Source organism: Heptranchias perlo, chromosome 36, assembly GCF_035084215.1.
Source record: "Heptranchias perlo isolate sHepPer1 chromosome 36, sHepPer1.hap1, whole genome shotgun sequence".
Classification (NCBI taxonomy): Eukaryota; Metazoa; Chordata; class Chondrichthyes; order Hexanchiformes; family Hexanchidae; genus Heptranchias; species Heptranchias perlo.
This window is the reverse complement of record NC_090360.1, coordinates 23,108,784-23,128,186: the sequence shown is the minus strand read 5'-3', so window position 1 is coordinate 23,128,186 and position 19,403 is coordinate 23,108,784.

Below are 19,403 nucleotides of genomic sequence, written 5' to 3'. Positions count from 1 at the left end.
TACAGACAGTGGAGATCACAGAGGCGCAGTTGTACACAGTGTTGACCACAGAAGCACAGTTTTCAGATGGTGTTGATCGCAGAGACACAGTTTTCAGAGAGTGTCGATCACAGAGACACAGTTTACAGACAGTGTAGATCACAGAGGCGGAGTTGTACACAATGTTGATCACAGAAACACAGTTTAGAGAGGGTGTCGATCGCAATTACAAAGTTTACAGAGCGTTTCGATCAGAGAGACACAGTTTACAGAGAATCGCGATCACACAGACACGGTTTACAGAGAGTGGCGATCACAGAGACACAGTTTACAGACAGTGTTGATCACAGAGACACAGTTTGCAGAGAGTTTCGATCACAGGGACACAGTTTACAGAGAGTGTTGATCACAGAGACACAGTTTGCAGAGAGTGTCGATCACAGGGACACATTTTACAGACAGTGGAGATCACAGAGACAGAGTTTACAGAGAGTGTCGATCACCGAGACACAGTTTACAGAGAGTGTCGCTCACAGAGACACAGTTTACAGAGAGTGTCGATCACAGGGACACAGTTTACAGAGAGTGTCGATCACAGGGACACAGTTTACAGAGAGTGTCGATCACAGAGACACAGTTGCAGAGAGTGTTCATCACAGATGCACAGTTTACAGAGCGTTTTGATCACAGAGACACAGTTTACAGACAGTGTCGATCACAGAGACACAGTTCACAGAGAGTGTCGCTCACAGAGACACAGTTTACAGACAGTGTCGATCACTGAGACACAGTTCACAGAGAGTGTTGATCACAGGGACACAGTTTACAGAGAGTGTCGATCGCACAGACACAGTTTACAGACAGTGGCGATCACAGGGACACAGTTTACAGACAGTGTCGATCAGAGAGACACAGTTTACAGAGAGTGTCGATCACAGAGACACAGTTTACAGAGAGTGTCGATCACAGAGACACAGTTTACAGAGAGAGTCGATCGCAGTTGCATCGTTTACAGAGAGTGTCGAACACTGAGACGCAATTAACATTGAGTGTCTATCAGAGAGACACAGTTTACAGAGAGTTTCAATCACAGAGGCATAGTTTGCAGAGAGTGTCGATCACAGGGACACAGTTTGCAGAGCGTTTCGATCACAGAGACACAGTTTGCAGAGAGTGTCGATCACAGGGACACAGTTTGCAGAGCGTTTCGATCACAGAGACACATATTACAAAGACTGTCGCTCAGAGAGACACAGTTTGCATAGAGTGTCGATCACAGGGACAATGTTTACAGAGAATGTCGATCGCACAGACACAGTTTACAGTGTAGATCACAGTGGCGCAGTTGTACACAGTGTTGATCACAGGAAAACAGTTTACAGAGAGTGTCGATCAGAGGGATACGGTTTTCAGAGAATGTCGATCACAGAGACATAGTTTACAGAGAGTGTCAATCACTGGGACACAGTTTACAGTCAGTGCAGATCACAGAGGCACAGTTTACAGAGGGTGTTGGTCACAGGGACACAGTTTAAAGAGAGTTTCGATCGCAGAGACAAAGTTTACAGAGAGTGTCGAAGAAACAATTTACAGAGAGTGTCGATCACAGGGACACAGTTTACAGGCAGTGTAGATCACAGAAACGCAGTTTACAGAGAGTGCCAATCACAGAGACACATATTACAAAGATTGTCGCTCACGGAAACACAGTTTACAGAGCGTTTCAATCACGAAGACACAGTTTAGAGAGAGTGTCGATTACAGGGACACAGTTTACAGACAGTGTTGATCAGAGAGACACAGTTTACAGAGAGTGTCGATCACAGAGACACAGTTTACAGAGAGTGTCGCTCACAGAGACACAGTTTACAGAGAGTGTCGATCGCACAGACACAGTTTACAGACAGTGGCGATCACAGGGACACAGTTTACAGACAGTGTCGATCAGAGAGACACAGTTTACAGAGAGTGTCGATCACAGAGACACAGTTTACAGACAGTGTAGATCAGAGAAATACAGTTGCAGAGAGTGTTCATCACAGATGCACAGTTTACAGAGCGTTTTGATCACAGAGACACAGTTTACAGACAGTGACGATCACAGAGACACAGTTTACAGAGAGTGTCGAACACAGAGACACAGTTTACAGACAGTGCAGATCACAGAGACACAGTTTACAGAGAGTGTCGATCAGAGAGACACAGTTTGCAGAGAGTGTTGATCGAAGAGACACAGTTGACAGAGACTGTTGATCACAGAGACTCCGTTTACAGACAGTGCAGATCACAGAGGCACAGTTTACAGAGAGTGTCAATCACAGAGACACAGTTTACAGAGCGTTTCGATCACGGAGACACAGTTAACATTGAGTGTCTATCAGAGAGACACAATTTACGGAGAGAGTCAGTCACAGAGATATAGTTTGCAGACAGTGACGATCACAGAGACACAGTTTACAGAGAGTGTCGATCACAGAGACACAGTTTACAGAGAGTGTCGAACACAGAGACACAGTTTACAGACAGTGCAGATCACAGAGACACAGTTTGCAGAGAGTTTTCATCACAGATGCACAGTTTACAGAGCGTTTTGATCACAGAGACACAGTTTACAGACAGTGTCGATCACAGAGACACAGTTTACAGAGAGTGTCGCTCACAGAGACACAGTTTACAGACGTTGTTGATCGCTGAGACACAGTTTACAGAAAGAGTCGATCACAGTTGCATAGTTTACAGAGAGTGTCGATCACCGAGACGCAATTAACATTGAGTGTCTATCAGAGAGACACAGTTTGCATAGAGTGTCGATCACAGGGACAATGTTTACAGAGAGTGTCGATCGCACAGACGCAGTTTACAGTGTAGATCACAGTGGCGCAGTTGTACACAGTGTTGATCACAGGAAAACAGTTTACAGAGAGTGTCGATCAGAGGAATACGGTTTTCAGAGAATGTCGATCACAGAGACATAGTTTACAGACCGTTTTGATCACAGAGACACAGATTACAGAGAGTGTCGATTACTGGGACACAGTTTACAGAGATTGTCGATCACAGGGACTCAGTTTACAGGCAGTGTAGATCACAGAAACGCAGTTCACAGAGATTGTCGATCACAGAGACACAGTTCACAGAGAGAGTCGATCGCGGAGACACAGCTTACAGAGAATGTCGATCGCACAGACAGAGTTTACAGACAGTGTAGATCACAGAGGCGCAGTTGTACACAGTGTTGATTACAGAGATACAGTTTACAGAGAGTGTCGATCACAGAGACACAGTTTACAGACAGTGCAGATCACAGAGGCACAGTTTGCAGAGAGTTTCGATCACAGGGACACAGTTTACAGAGAGTTTCGATCAGAGGGATACGGTTTTCAGAGAATGTCGATCACAGAGACATAGTTTACAGAGAGTGTCAATCACTGGGACACAGTTTACAGACAGTGCAGATCACAGAGGCACAGTTTACAGAGGGTGTTGGTCACAGGGACACAGTTTAAAGAGAGTTTCGATCGCAGAGACAAAGTTTACAGAGAGTGTCGAAGAAACAATTTACAGAGAGTGTCGATCACAGGGACACAGTTTACAGGCAGTGTAGATCACAGAAACGCAGTTTACAGAGAGTGCCAATCACAGAGACACAGTTCACAGAGAGTGTCGCTCACAGAGACACAGTTTAGAGAGAGTGTCAATCACAGAGACACATATTACAAAGATTGTCGCTCACGGAAACACAGTTTACAGAGCGTTTCAATCACGAAGACACAGTTTAGAGAGAGTGTCGATTACAGGGACACAGTTTACAGACAGTGTTGATCAGAGAGACACAGTTTACAGAGAGTGTCGATCACAGAGACACAGTTTACAGAGAGTGTCGCTCACAGAGACACAGTTTACAGAGAGTGTCGATCGCACAGACACAGTTTACAGACAGTGGCGATCACAGGGACACAGTTTACAGACAGTGTCGATCAGAGAGACACAGTTTACAGAGAGTGTCGATCACAGAGACACAGTTTACAGACAGTGTCGATCAGAGAAATACAGTTGCAGAGAGTGTTCATCACAGATGCACAGTTTACAGAGCGTTTTGATCACAGAGACACAGTTTACAGACAGTGACGATCACAGAGACACAGTTTACAGAGAGTGTCGAACACAGAGACACAGTTTACAGACAGTGCAGATCACAGAGACACAGTTTACAGAGAGTGTCGATCAGAGAGACACAGTTTGCAGAGAGTGTTGATCGAAGAGACACAGTTGACAGAGACTGTTGATCACAGAGACTCCGTTTACAGACAGTGCAGATCACAGAGGCACAGTTTACAGAGAGTGTCAATCACAGAGACACAGTTTACAGAGCGTTTCGATCACGGAGACACAGTTAACATTGAGTGTCTATCAGAGAGACACAATTTACGGAGAGAGTCAGTCACAGAGATATAGTTTGCAGACAGTGACGATCACAGAGACACAGTTTACAGAGAGTGTCGATCACAGAGGCACAGTTTACAGAGAGTGTCGATCACAGAAACACAGTTTACAGAGAGTGTTGATCACAGAGACACAGTTTGCAGAGAGTGTCGATCACAGGGACACAGTTTACAGAGAGTTTCGATCACAGGGACACAGTTTACAGAGAGTGTTGATCACAGAGACACAGTTTGCAGAGAGTGTCGATCACAGGGACACAGTTTACAGACAGTGGAGATCACAGAGACAGAGTTTACAGAGAGTGTCGATCACCGAGACACAGTTTACAGAGAGTGTCGCTCACAGAGACACGGTTTACAGAGAGTGTCGATCACAGGGACACAGTTTACAGAGAGTGTCGATCACCGAGACACAGTTTACAGAGAGTGTCGCTCACAGAGACACGGTTTACAGAGAGTGTCGATCACAGGGACACAGTTTACAGAGAGTGTTGATCACAGAGACACAGTTTACAGACAGTGGAGATCACAGAGGCGCAGTTGTACACAGTGTTGACCACAGAAGCACAGTTTTCAGATGGTGTTGATCGCAGAGACACAGTTTTCAGAGAGTGTCGATCACAGAGACACAGTTTACAGACAGTGTAGATCACAGAGGCGGAGTTGTACACAATGTTGATCACAGAAACACAGTTTAGAGAGGGTGTCGATCGCAATTACAAAGTTTACAGAGCGTTTCGATCAGAGAGACACAGTTTACAGAGAATCGCGATCACACAGACACGGTTTACAGAGAGTGGCGATCACAGAGACACAGTTTACAGACAGTGTTGATCACAGAGACACAGTTTGCAGAGAGTTTCGATCACAGGGACACAGTTTACAGAGAGTGTTGATCACAGAGACACAGTTTGCAGAGAGTGTCGATCACAGGGACACATTTTACAGACAGTGGAGATCACAGAGACAGAGTTTACAGAGAGTGTCGATCACCGAGACACAGTTTACAGAGAGTGTCGCTCACAGAGACACAGTTTACAGAGAGTGTCGATCACAGGGACACAGTTTACAGAGAGTGTCGATCACAGGGACACAGTTTACAGAGAGTGTCGATCACAGAGACACAGTTGCAGAGAGTGTTCATCACAGATGCACAGTTTACAGAGCGTTTTGATCACAGAGACACAGTTTACAGACAGTGTCGATCACAGAGACACAGTTCACAGAGAGTGTCGCTCACAGAGACACAGTTTACAGACAGTGTCGATCACTGAGACACAGTTCACAGAGAGTGTTGATCACAGGGACACAGTTTACAGAGAGTGTCGATCGCACAGACACAGTTTACAGACAGTGGCGATCACAGGGACACAGTTTACAGACAGTGTCGATCAGAGAGACACAGTTTACAGAGAGTGTCGATCACAGAGACACAGTTTACAGAGAGTGTCGATCACAGAGACACAGTTTACAGAGAGAGTCGATCGCAGTTGCATCGTTTACAGAGAGTGTCGAACACTGAGACGCAATTAACATTGAGTGTCTATCAGAGAGACACAGTTTACAGAGAGTTTCAATCACAGAGGCATAGTTTGCAGAGAGTGTCGATCACAGGGACACAGTTTGCAGAGCGTTTCGATCACAGAGACACAGTTTGCAGAGAGTGTCGATCACAGGGACACAGTTTGCAGAGCGTTTCGATCACAGAGACACATATTACAAAGACTGTCGCTCAGAGAGACACAGTTTGCATAGAGTGTCGATCACAGGGACAATGTTTACAGAGAATGTCGATCGCACAGACACAGTTTACAGTGTAGATCACAGTGGCGCAGTTGTACACAGTGTTGATCACAGGAAAACAGTTTACAGAGAGTGTCGATCAGAGGGATACGGTTTTCAGAGAATGTCGATCACAGAGACATAGTTTACAGAGAGTGTCAATCACTGGGACACAGTTTACAGTCAGTGCAGATCACAGAGGCACAGTTTACAGAGGGTGTTGGTCACAGGGACACAGTTTAAAGAGAGTTTCGATCGCAGAGACAAAGTTTACAGAGAGTGTCGAAGAAACAATTTACAGAGAGTGTCGATCACAGGGACACAGTTTACAGGCAGTGTAGATCACAGAAACGCAGTTTACAGAGAGTGCCAATCACAGAGACACATATTACAAAGATTGTCGCTCACGGAAACACAGTTTACAGAGCGTTTCAATCACGAAGACACAGTTTAGAGAGAGTGTCGATTACAGGGACACAGTTTACAGACAGTGTTGATCAGAGAGACACAGTTTACAGAGAGTGTCGATCACAGAGACACAGTTTACAGAGAGTGTCGCTCACAGAGACACAGTTTACAGAGAGTGTCGATCGCACAGACACAGTTTACAGACAGTGGCGATCACAGGGACACAGTTTACAGACAGTGTCGATCAGAGAGACACAGTTTACAGAGAGTGTCGATCACAGAGACACAGTTTACAGACAGTGTAGATCAGAGAAATACAGTTGCAGAGAGTGTTCATCACAGATGCACAGTTTACAGAGCGTTTTGATCACAGAGACACAGTTTACAGACAGTGACGATCACAGAGACACAGTTTACAGAGAGTGTCGAACACAGAGACACAGTTTACAGACAGTGCAGATCACAGAGACACAGTTTACAGAGAGTGTCGATCAGAGAGACACAGTTTGCAGAGAGTGTTGATCGAAGAGACACAGTTGACAGAGACTGTTGATCACAGAGACTCCGTTTACAGACAGTGCAGATCACAGAGGCACAGTTTACAGAGAGTGTCAATCACAGAGACACAGTTTACAGAGCGTTTCGATCACGGAGACACAGTTAACATTGAGTGTCTATCAGAGAGACACAATTTACGGAGAGAGTCAGTCACAGAGATATAGTTTGCAGACAGTGACGATCACAGAGACACAGTTTACAGAGAGTGTCGATCACAGAGACACAGTTTACAGAGAGTGTCGAACACAGAGACACAGTTTACAGACAGTGCAGATCACAGAGACACAGTTTGCAGAGAGTTTTCATCACAGATGCACAGTTTACAGAGCGTTTTGATCACAGAGACACAGTTTACAGACAGTGTCGATCACAGAGACACAGTTTACAGAGAGTGTCGCTCACAGAGACACAGTTTACAGACGTTGTTGATCGCTGAGACACAGTTTACAGAAAGAGTCGATCACAGTTGCATAGTTTACAGAGAGTGTCGATCACCGAGACGCAATTAACATTGAGTGTCTATCAGAGAGACACAGTTTGCATAGAGTGTCGATCACAGGGACAATGTTTACAGAGAGTGTCGATCGCACAGACGCAGTTTACAGTGTAGATCACAGTGGCGCAGTTGTACACAGTGTTGATCACAGGAAAACAGTTTACAGAGAGTGTCGATCAGAGGAATACGGTTTTCAGAGAATGTCGATCACAGAGACATAGTTTACAGACCGTTTTGATCACAGAGACACAGATTACAGAGAGTGTCGATTACTGGGACACAGTTTACAGAGATTGTCGATCACAGGGACTCAGTTTACAGGCAGTGTAGATCACAGAAACGCAGTTCACAGAGATTGTCGATCACAGAGACACAGTTCACAGAGAGAGTCGATCGCGGAGACACAGCTTACAGAGAATGTCGATCGCACAGACAGAGTTTACAGACAGTGTAGATCACAGAGGCGCAGTTGTACACAGTGTTGATTACAGAGATACAGTTTACAGAGAGTGTCGATCACAGAGACACAGTTTACAGACAGTGCAGATCACAGAGGCACAGTTTGCAGAGAGTTTCGATCACAGGGACACAGTTTACAGAGAGTTTCGATCAGAGGGATACGGTTTTCAGAGAATGTCGATCACAGAGACATAGTTTACAGAGAGTGTCAATCACTGGGACACAGTTTACAGACAGTGCAGATCACAGAGGCACAGTTTACAGAGGGTGTTGGTCACAGGGACACAGTTTAAAGAGAGTTTCGATCGCAGAGACAAAGTTTACAGAGAGTGTCGAAGAAACAATTTACAGAGAGTGTCGATCACAGGGACACAGTTTACAGGCAGTGTAGATCACAGAAACGCAGTTTACAGAGAGTGCCAATCACAGAGACACAGTTCACAGAGAGTGTCGCTCACAGAGACACAGTTTAGAGAGAGTGTCAATCACAGAGACACATATTACAAAGATTGTCGCTCACGGAAACACAGTTTACAGAGCGTTTCAATCACGAAGACACAGTTTAGAGAGAGTGTCGATTACAGGGACACAGTTTACAGACAGTGTTGATCAGAGAGACACAGTTTACAGAGAGTGTCGATCACAGAGACACAGTTTACAGAGAGTGTCGCTCACAGAGACACAGTTTACAGAGAGTGTCGATCGCACAGACACAGTTTACAGACAGTGGCGATCACAGGGACACAGTTTACAGACAGTGTCGATCAGAGAGACACAGTTTACAGAGAGTGTCGATCACAGAGACACAGTTTACAGACAGTGTCGATCAGAGAAATACAGTTGCAGAGAGTGTTCATCACAGATGCACAGTTTACAGAGCGTTTTGATCACAGAGACACAGTTTACAGACAGTGACGATCACAGAGACACAGTTTACAGAGAGTGTCGAACACAGAGACACAGTTTACAGACAGTGCAGATCACAGAGACACAGTTTACAGAGAGTGTCGATCAGAGAGACACAGTTTGCAGAGAGTGTTGATCGAAGAGACACAGTTGACAGAGACTGTTGATCACAGAGACTCCGTTTACAGACAGTGCAGATCACAGAGGCACAGTTTACAGAGAGTGTCAATCACAGAGACACAGTTTACAGAGCGTTTCGATCACGGAGACACAGTTAACATTGAGTGTCTATCAGAGAGACACAATTTACGGAGAGAGTCAGTCACAGAGATATAGTTTGCAGACAGTGACGATCACAGAGACACAGTTTACAGAGAGTGTCGATCACAGAGACACAGTTTACAGAGAGTGTCGAACACAGAGACACAGTTTACAGACAGTGCAGATCACAGAGACACAGTTTGCAGATAGTTTTCATCACAGATGCACAGTTTACAGAGCGTTTTGATCACAGAGACACAGTTTACAGACAGTGTCGATCACAGAGACACAGTTTACAGAGAGTGTCGCTCACAGAGACACAGTTTACAGACATTGTTGATCGCTGAGACACAGTTTACAGAAAGAGTCGATCACAGTTGCATAGTTTACAGAGAGTGTCGATCACCGAGACGCAATTAACATTGAGTGTCTATCAGAGAGACACAGTTTGCATAGAGTGTCGATCACAGGGACAATGTTTACAGAGAGTGTCGATCGCACAGACACAGTTTACAGTGTAGATCACAGTGGCGCAGTTGTACACAGTGTTGATCACAGGAAAACAGTTTACAGAGAGTGTCGATCAGAGGAATACGGTTTTCAGAGAATGTCGATCACAGAGACATAGTTTACAGACCGTTTTGATCACAGAGACACAGATTACAGAGAGTGTCGATTACTGGGACACAGTTTACAGAGAGTGTCAATCACTGGGACACAGTTTACAGAGATTGTCGATCACAGGGACTCAGTTTACAGGCAGTGTAGATCACAGAAACGCAGTTCACAGAGATTGTCGATCACAGAGACACAGTTCACAGAGAGAGTCGATCGCGGAGACACAGTTTACAGAGAATGTCGATCGCACAGACAGAGTTTACAGACAGTGTAGATCACAGAGGCGCAGTTGTACACAGTGTTGATTACAGAGATACAGTTCAAAGAGAGTGTCGATCGCAGAGACACAATTTACAGAGATTGTCGATCACAGAGACACAGTTTACAGAGCGTTTTGATCACATAGACACAGTTTACAGACAGTGCAGATCACAGAGGCACAGTTTGCAGAGAGTTTCGATCACAGGGACACAGTTTACAGAGAGTTTCGATCGCACAGATACAGTTTACAGACAGTGGAGATCACAGAGACACATTTTACAGAAATTGTCGATCACAGAGACACAGTTTACAGAGAGTGTCGATCACAGAGGCACAGTTTACAGAGAGTGTCGATCACAGAAACACAGTTTACAGAGAGTGTTGATCACAGAGACACAGTTTGCAGAGAGTGTCGATCACAGGGACACAGTTTACAGAGAGTTTCGATCACAGGGACACAGTTTACAGAGAGTGTTGATCACAGAGACACAGTTTGCAGAGAGTGTCGATCACAGGGACACAGTTTACAGACAGTGGAGATCACAGAGACAGAGTTTACAGAGAGTGTCGATCACCGAGACACAGTTTACAGAGAGTGTCGCTCACAGAGACACGGTTTACAGAGAGTGTCGATCACAGGGACACAGTTTACAGAGAGTGTCGATCACCGAGACACAGTTTACAGAGAGTGTCGCTCACAGAGACACGGTTTACAGAGAGTGTCGATCACAGGGACACAGTTTACAGAGAGTGTTGATCACAGAGACACAGTTTACAGACAGTGGAGATCACAGAGGCGCAGTTGTACACAGTGTTGACCACAGAAGCACAGTTTTCAGATGGTGTTGATCGCAGAGACACAGTTTTCAGAGAGTGTCGATCACAGAGACACAGTTTACAGACAGTGTAGATCACAGAGGCGGAGTTGTACACAATGTTGATCACAGAAACACAGTTTAGAGAGGGTGTCGATCGCAATTACAAAGTTTACAGAGCGTTTCGATCAGAGAGACACAGTTTACAGAGAATCGCGATCACACAGACACGGTTTACAGAGAGTGGCGATCACAGAGACACAGTTTACAGACAGTGTTGATCACAGAGACACAGTTTGCAGAGAGTTTCGATCACAGGGACACAGTTTACAGAGAGTGTTGATCACAGAGACACAGTTTGCAGAGAGTGTCGATCACAGGGACACATTTTACAGACAGTGGAGATCACAGAGACAGAGTTTACAGAGAGTGTCGATCACCGAGACACAGTTTACAGAGAGTGTCGCTCACAGAGACACAGTTTACAGAGAGTGTCGATCACAGGGACACAGTTTACAGAGAGTGTCGATCACAGGGACACAGTTTACAGAGAGTGTCGATCACAGAGACACAGTTGCAGAGAGTGTTCATCACAGATGCACAGTTTACAGAGCGTTTTGATCACAGAGACACAGTTTACAGACAGTGTCGATCACAGAGACACAGTTCACAGAGAGTGTCGCTCACAGAGACACAGTTTACAGACAGTGTCGATCACTGAGACACAGTTCACAGAGAGTGTTGATCACAGGGACACAGTTTACAGAGAGTGTCGATCGCACAGACACAGTTTACAGACAGTGGCGATCACAGGGACACAGTTTACAGACAGTGTCGATCAGAGAGACACAGTTTACAGAGAGTGTCGATCACAGAGACACAGTTTACAGAGAGTGTCGATCACAGAGACACAGTTTACAGAGAGAGTCGATCGCAGTTGCATCGTTTACAGAGAGTGTCGAACACTGAGACGCAATTAACATTGAGTGTCTATCAGAGAGACACAGTTTACAGAGAGTTTCAATCACAGAGGCATAGTTTGCAGAGAGTGTCGATCACAGGGACACAGTTTGCAGAGCGTTTCGATCACAGAGACACAGTTTGCAGAGAGTGTCGATCACAGGGACACAGTTTGCAGAGCGTTTCGATCACAGAGACACATATTACAAAGACTGTCGCTCAGAGAGACACAGTTTGCATAGAGTGTCGATCACAGGGACAATGTTTACAGAGAATGTCGATCGCACAGACACAGTTTACAGTGTAGATCACAGTGGCGCAGTTGTACACAGTGTTGATCACAGGAAAACAGTTTACAGAGAGTGTCGATCAGAGGGATACGGTTTTCAGAGAATGTCGATCACAGAGACATAGTTTACAGAGAGTGTCAATCACTGGGACACAGTTTACAGTCAGTGCAGATCACAGAGGCACAGTTTACAGAGGGTGTTGGTCACAGGGACACAGTTTAAAGAGAGTTTCGATCGCAGAGACAAAGTTTACAGAGAGTGTCGAAGAAACAATTTACAGAGAGTGTCGATCACAGGGACACAGTTTACAGGCAGTGTAGATCACAGAAACGCAGTTTACAGAGAGTGCCAATCACAGAGACACATATTACAAAGATTGTCGCTCACGGAAACACAGTTTACAGAGCGTTTCAATCACGAAGACACAGTTTAGAGAGAGTGTCGATTACAGGGACACAGTTTACAGACAGTGTTGATCAGAGAGACACAGTTTACAGAGAGTGTCGATCACAGAGACACAGTTTACAGAGAGTGTCGCTCACAGAGACACAGTTTACAGAGAGTGTCGATCGCACAGACACAGTTTACAGACAGTGGCGATCACAGGGACACAGTTTACAGACAGTGTCGATCAGAGAGACACAGTTTACAGAGAGTGTCGATCACAGAGACACAGTTTACAGACAGTGTAGATCAGAGAAATACAGTTGCAGAGAGTGTTCATCACAGATGCACAGTTTACAGAGCGTTTTGATCACAGAGACACAGTTTACAGACAGTGACGATCACAGAGACACAGTTTACAGAGAGTGTCGAACACAGAGACACAGTTTACAGACAGTGCAGATCACAGAGACACAGTTTACAGAGAGTGTCGATCAGAGAGACACAGTTTGCAGAGAGTGTTGATCGAAGAGACACAGTTGACAGAGACTGTTGATCACAGAGACTCCGTTTACAGACAGTGCAGATCACAGAGGCACAGTTTACAGAGAGTGTCAATCACAGAGACACAGTTTACAGAGCGTTTCGATCACGGAGACACAGTTAACATTGAGTGTCTATCAGAGAGACACAATTTACGGAGAGAGTCAGTCACAGAGATATAGTTTGCAGACAGTGACGATCACAGAGACACAGTTTACAGAGAGTGTCGATCACAGAGACACAGTTTACAGAGAGTGTCGAACACAGAGACACAGTTTACAGACAGTGCAGATCACAGAGACACAGTTTGCAGAGAGTTTTCATCACAGATGCACAGTTTACAGAGCGTTTTGATCACAGAGACACAGTTTACAGACAGTGTCGATCACAGAGACACAGTTTACAGAGAGTGTCGCTCACAGAGACACAGTTTACAGACGTTGTTGATCGCTGAGACACAGTTTACAGAAAGAGTCGATCACAGTTGCATAGTTTACAGAGAGTGTCGATCACCGAGACGCAATTAACATTGAGTGTCTATCAGAGAGACACAGTTTGCATAGAGTGTCGATCACAGGGACAATGTTTACAGAGAGTGTCGATCGCACAGACGCAGTTTACAGTGTAGATCACAGTGGCGCAGTTGTACACAGTGTTGATCACAGGAAAACAGTTTACAGAGAGTGTCGATCAGAGGAATACGGTTTTCAGAGAATGTCGATCACAGAGACATAGTTTACAGACCGTTTTGATCACAGAGACACAGATTACAGAGAGTGTCGATTACTGGGACACAGTTTACAGAGATTGTCGATCACAGGGACTCAGTTTACAGGCAGTGTAGATCACAGAAACGCAGTTCACAGAGATTGTCGATCACAGAGACACAGTTCACAGAGAGAGTCGATCGCGGAGACACAGCTTACAGAGAATGTCGATCGCACAGACAGAGTTTACAGACAGTGTAGATCACAGAGGCGCAGTTGTACACAGTGTTGATTACAGAGATACAGTTTACAGAGAGTGTCGATCACAGAGACACAGTTTACAGACAGTGCAGATCACAGAGGCACAGTTTGCAGAGAGTTTCGATCACAGGGACACAGTTTACAGAGAGTTTCGATCGCACAGATACAGTTTACAGACAGTGGAGATCACAGAGACACATTTTACAGAAATTGTCGATCACAGAGACACAGTTTACAGAGAGTGTCGATCACAGAGGCACAGTTTGCAGAGAGTGTCGATCACAGAGACACAGTTTACAAAGAGTGTTGATCACAGAGACACAGTTTACAGAGACTGTCGATCACAGGGACACAGTTTACAGAGAGTTTCGATCACAGGGACACAGTTTACAGAGAGTGTTGATCACAGGGACACAGTTTGCAGAGAGTGTCGATCACAGGGACACAGTTTACAGAGAGTTTCGATCGCACAGATACAGTTTACAGACAGTGGAGATCACAGAGACAGAGTTTACAGAGAGTGTCGATCACCGAGACACAGTTTACAGAGAGTGTCGCTCACAGAGACACAGTTTACAGAGAGTGTCGATCACAGGGACACAGTTTACAGAGAGTTTCGATCACAGGGACACAGTTTACAGGGAGTGTTGATCACAGAGACACAGTTTTCAGAGAGTGTCGATCACAGAGACACAGTTTACAGACAGTGCAGATCACAGAGGCGCAGTTGTACACAGTGTTGACCACAGAAGCACAGTTTTCAGAGGGTGTTGATCACAGGGACACTATTTAAAGAGAGTTTCGATCGCAGAGACAAAGTTTACAGAGAGTGTTGATCACAGAAACACAGTTTACAGACAGTGGAGATCACAGAGGCGCAGTTGTACACAGTGTTGACCACAGAAGCACAGTTTTCAGATGGTGTTGATCGCAGAGACACAGTTTTCAGAGAGTGTCGATCACAGAGACACAATTTACAGACAGTGTAGATCACAGAGGCGGAGTTGTACACAGTGTTGATCACAGAAACACAGTTTAGAGAGGGTGTCGATCGCAATTACAAAGTTTACAGAGCGTGTCGATCACAGAGGCACAGTTTACAGAGCGTTTCGATCAGAGAGACACAGTTTACAGAGAATCGCAATCACACAGACACGGTTTACAGAGAGTGTCGATCACAGAGACACAGTTTGCAGAGAGCGTCAATGACGGAGACATAGTTTACAGAGATGTCGAACACAGCATGCGGTTTACAGACAGCGTCGATCATAGAGACATATTTTACAGAGAGTTTCAATCACAGAGACACAGTTTGCAGAGAGTGTCGATCACAGAGACATATTTTGCCGATGGTTTTTTTTTATTCGTTCATGTGATGTGGGTTTCGCTGGCGAGGCCGGCATTTACTGACCATCCCTAATTGCCCTTGAGAAGGTGGTGGTGAGCCACCTTCTTGAACCACTGCAGTCCGTGTGTTGACGGTTCTCCCACAGTGCTGTTCAGAAGGGAGTTCCAGGATTTTGACCCAGCGATGATGAAGGAACGGCGATATATTTCCAAGTCGGGATGGTGTGTGACTTGGAGGGGAACATGCAGGTGGTGTTGTTCCCATGTACTTGCTGCTCTTGTCCTTCTCGGTGGTAGAGATCGCGGGTTTGGGAGGTGCTGTTGAAGAAGCCTTGGCGAGTTGCTGCAGTGCATCCTGTGGATGGTACACACTGCAGCCACGGTGCGCCGGTGGTGAAGGGAGTGAATGTTTAGGGTGGTGGATGGGGTGCCAATCAAGCGGGCTGCTTTGTCCTGGATGGTGTTGAGCTTCTTGAGTGTTGTTGGAGCTGCACTCATCCAGGCAAGTGGAGAGTATTCCATCACACTCCTGACTTGTGCCTTGTAGATGGTGGAAAGGCTTTGGGGAGTCAGGAGGTGAGTCACTCGCCGCAGAATACCCAGCCTCTGACCTGCTCTTGTAGCCACAGTATTTATATGACTGGTCCTGACCCCCAGGATGTTGATGGTGGGGGATTCGGCGATGGTAATACCATTGAATGTCATGGGTAGGTGGTCAGACTCTCTCTTGTTGGAGATGGTCATTGCCTGGCACTTATCTGGCGCGAATGTTACTTGCCATTTACGAGCCCAAACCTGGATGTTGTCCAGCTCTTGCTGCATGCGGGCTCGGACTGCTTCATTATTTGAGGGGTTCCGAATGGAACTGAACACTGTGCAATCATCAGCGAACATCCCCATTTCTGACCTTATGATGGAGGGAAGGTCATTATGAAGCAGCTGAAGATGGTTGGGCCTCGGACACTGCCCTGAGGAACTCCTGCGGCAATGCCCTGGGGCTGAGATGATTGGCCTCCAACAACCACTACCATCTTCCTTTGTGCTAGGTATGACTCCAGCCATTGGAGAGTTTTCCCCCTGATTCCCATTGACTTCAATTTTACTCGGGCTCCTTGGTGCCACACTCGGTCAAATGCTGCCTTGATGTCAAGGGCAGTCACTCTCACCTCATCTCTGGAATTCAGCTCTTTTGCCCATGTTTGGACCAAGGCTGTAATGAGGTCTGGAGCCGAGTGGTCCTGATGGATCCCAAACTGAGCATCGGTGAGCAGGTTATTGGTGAGTTAGTGCCGCTTGATAGCACTGTCGACGACACCTTCCATCACTTTGCTGATGATTGAGTGTAGACTGATGGGCCGGTAATTGGCCGGATTGGATTTGTCCTGCTTTTTGTGGACAGGACATACCTGGGCAATTTTCCACATTGTCGGGTAGATGCCAGTGTTGTAGCTGTACTGGAACAGCTTGGCTGGAGGCGCAGCTCGTTCTGGAGCACAAGTCTTCAGCACTACAGCCGGGATGTTGTCGGGGCCCATAGCCTTTGCTGTATCCAGTGCACTCAGCCGTTTCTTGATATCACGTGGAGTGAATCGAATTGGCTGAAGACTGGCTTCTGTGATGGTGGGGATATCGGGAGGAGGCCGAGATGGATCATCCACTCGGCACTTTTGGCTGAAGATGGTTGCAAACGCTTCAGACTTGTCTTCTGCGCTCGCGTACTGGACTCCGCCATTATTGAGGATGGTGATATTTGCAGAGCCTCCTCCTCCCATTAGTTGTTTAATTGTCCACCACCATTCACGACTGGATGTGGCAGGACTGCAGAGCTTTGATCTGATCCGTTGGTTGTGGAATCGCTTAGCTCTGTCTATAGCATGTTGCTTCCGCTGTTTAGCATGCATGTAGTCCTGTGTTGTAGCTTCACCAGGTTGGCACCTCATTTTTAGGTACGCCTGGTGATGCTCCTGGCATGCTCTTCTGCACTCCTCATTGAACCAGGGTTGATCCCCTGGCTTGTTGGTAATGGTAGAGTGAGGAATATGCCGGGCCATGAGGTTACAGATTGTGCTGGAATACAATTCTGCTGCTGCTGATGGCCCACAGCGCCTCATGGATGCCCAGTTTTGAGCTGCTTGATCTGTTCTGAATTTATCCCATTTAGCACGGTGGTAGTGCCACACAACACGTTGGATGGTGTCTTCAGTGACGAAGACGGGACTTCGTCTCCACGAGGACTGTGCGGTGGTCACTCCTACCAATACTGTCATGGACAGATAGATTGGTGAGGACGAGGTCAAGTAAGTTTTTCCCTCGTGCTGGTTCACTCACCACCTGCCGCAGGCCCAGTCTGGCAGCTATGTCCTTCAGGACTCGGCCAGCTCGGTCAGCAGTGGTGCTCCCGAGCCACTCTTGGTGATGGACATTGAAGTCCCCCACCCCGAGTACATTTTGTGCCCTTGCTACCCTCAGTGCTTCGTCCAAGTAATGTTCAACATGGAGGAGGACTGATTCATCAGCTGAGGGAGGGCGGTAGGTGGTAATCAGCAGGAGGTTTCCTTGCCCATGTTTGACCTGATGCCATGAGATTTCATGGGGTCCAGAGTCAATGTTGAGGACTCCCAGGGCCACTCCCTCCTGACTGTATATCACTGTACCGCCACCTCTGGTGGGCCTGGACATACCCAGGGATGGTGATGGAGGAGTCTGGGACGTTGGCTGAAAGGTATGATTCTGTAAGTATGGCTATGTCAGGCTGTTGCTTGACTAGTCTGTGGGACAGCTCTCCCAATTTTGGCACAAGTCCCCAGATGTTAGTGAGGAGGACCTTGCAGGGTCGACTGGGCTTGGTTTGCTTTTGTCGTGTCCGATGCCGGGTGGTCCGTCTGGTTTTATTCTTATTATGACTTTTTGTAGCGAGATTTTACAACTGAGTGGCTTGCTAGACCATTTCAGAGGGCGATTAAGAATCAACCACATTGCTGTGGGTCTGGAGTCACATATCGGCCAGACCGGGTAAAGGCGGCAGGTCTTCTTCTCTCAAGGACATTAGTGAACCAGATGGATTTTTACGACAATCCAGTAGTTTCATGGCCACCATTACTGATACTAGTAATTAAATTCCAGATATTTATTTAATTAATTGAATTTAAATTCACCAGCTGCCGTGGCAGGATTTGAACTCATGACTCCGGATTTTTAGTCCAGGACTCTGGATTACTCGTCCAGTAACATAACCACTACGCTCCGTACCCAGAGAGTGTCGATCACAGAGACACAGTTTGCAGAGAGTGGGGGGGAGGGTGTGAGGGGTGGGGGGTGTTTGGGGGTGATGGGGTGGGGTGTGTTTGGGGGTGATGGGGTGGGGGGTGTTTGGGGATGATGGGGTGGGGGGTGTTTGGGGGTGATGGGGTGGGGTGTGTTTGGGGGTGATGGGGTGGGGGTGTGTTTGGGGGTGATGGGGTGGGGGGTGTTTGGGGGTGATGGGGTGGGGGTGTGTTTGGGGGTGATGGGGTGGGGGGTGTTTGGGGGTGATGGGGTGGGGGTGTGTTTGGGGGTGATGGGGTGGGGGGTGTTTGGGGGTGATGGGGTGGGGTGTGTTTGGGGGTGATGGGGTGGGGGTGTGTTTGGGGGTGATGGGGTGGGGGGTGTTTGGGGGTGATGGGGTGATGGGTGTTTGGGGGTGATGGGGTGGGCGGTGTTTGGGGGTGATGGGGTGTTTGGGGGTGATGGGGTGGGGGGTGTTTGGGGGTGATGGGGTGATGGGTGTTTGGGGGTGATGGGGTGGGGGTGTTTGGGGGTGATGGGGTGGTGGGTGTTTGGGGGTGATGGGGTGGTGGGTGTTTGGGGGTGATGGGGTGGGGGGTGTTTGGGGGTGATGGGGTGATGGGTGTTTGGGGGTGATGGGGTGGGGGTGTTTGGGGGTGATG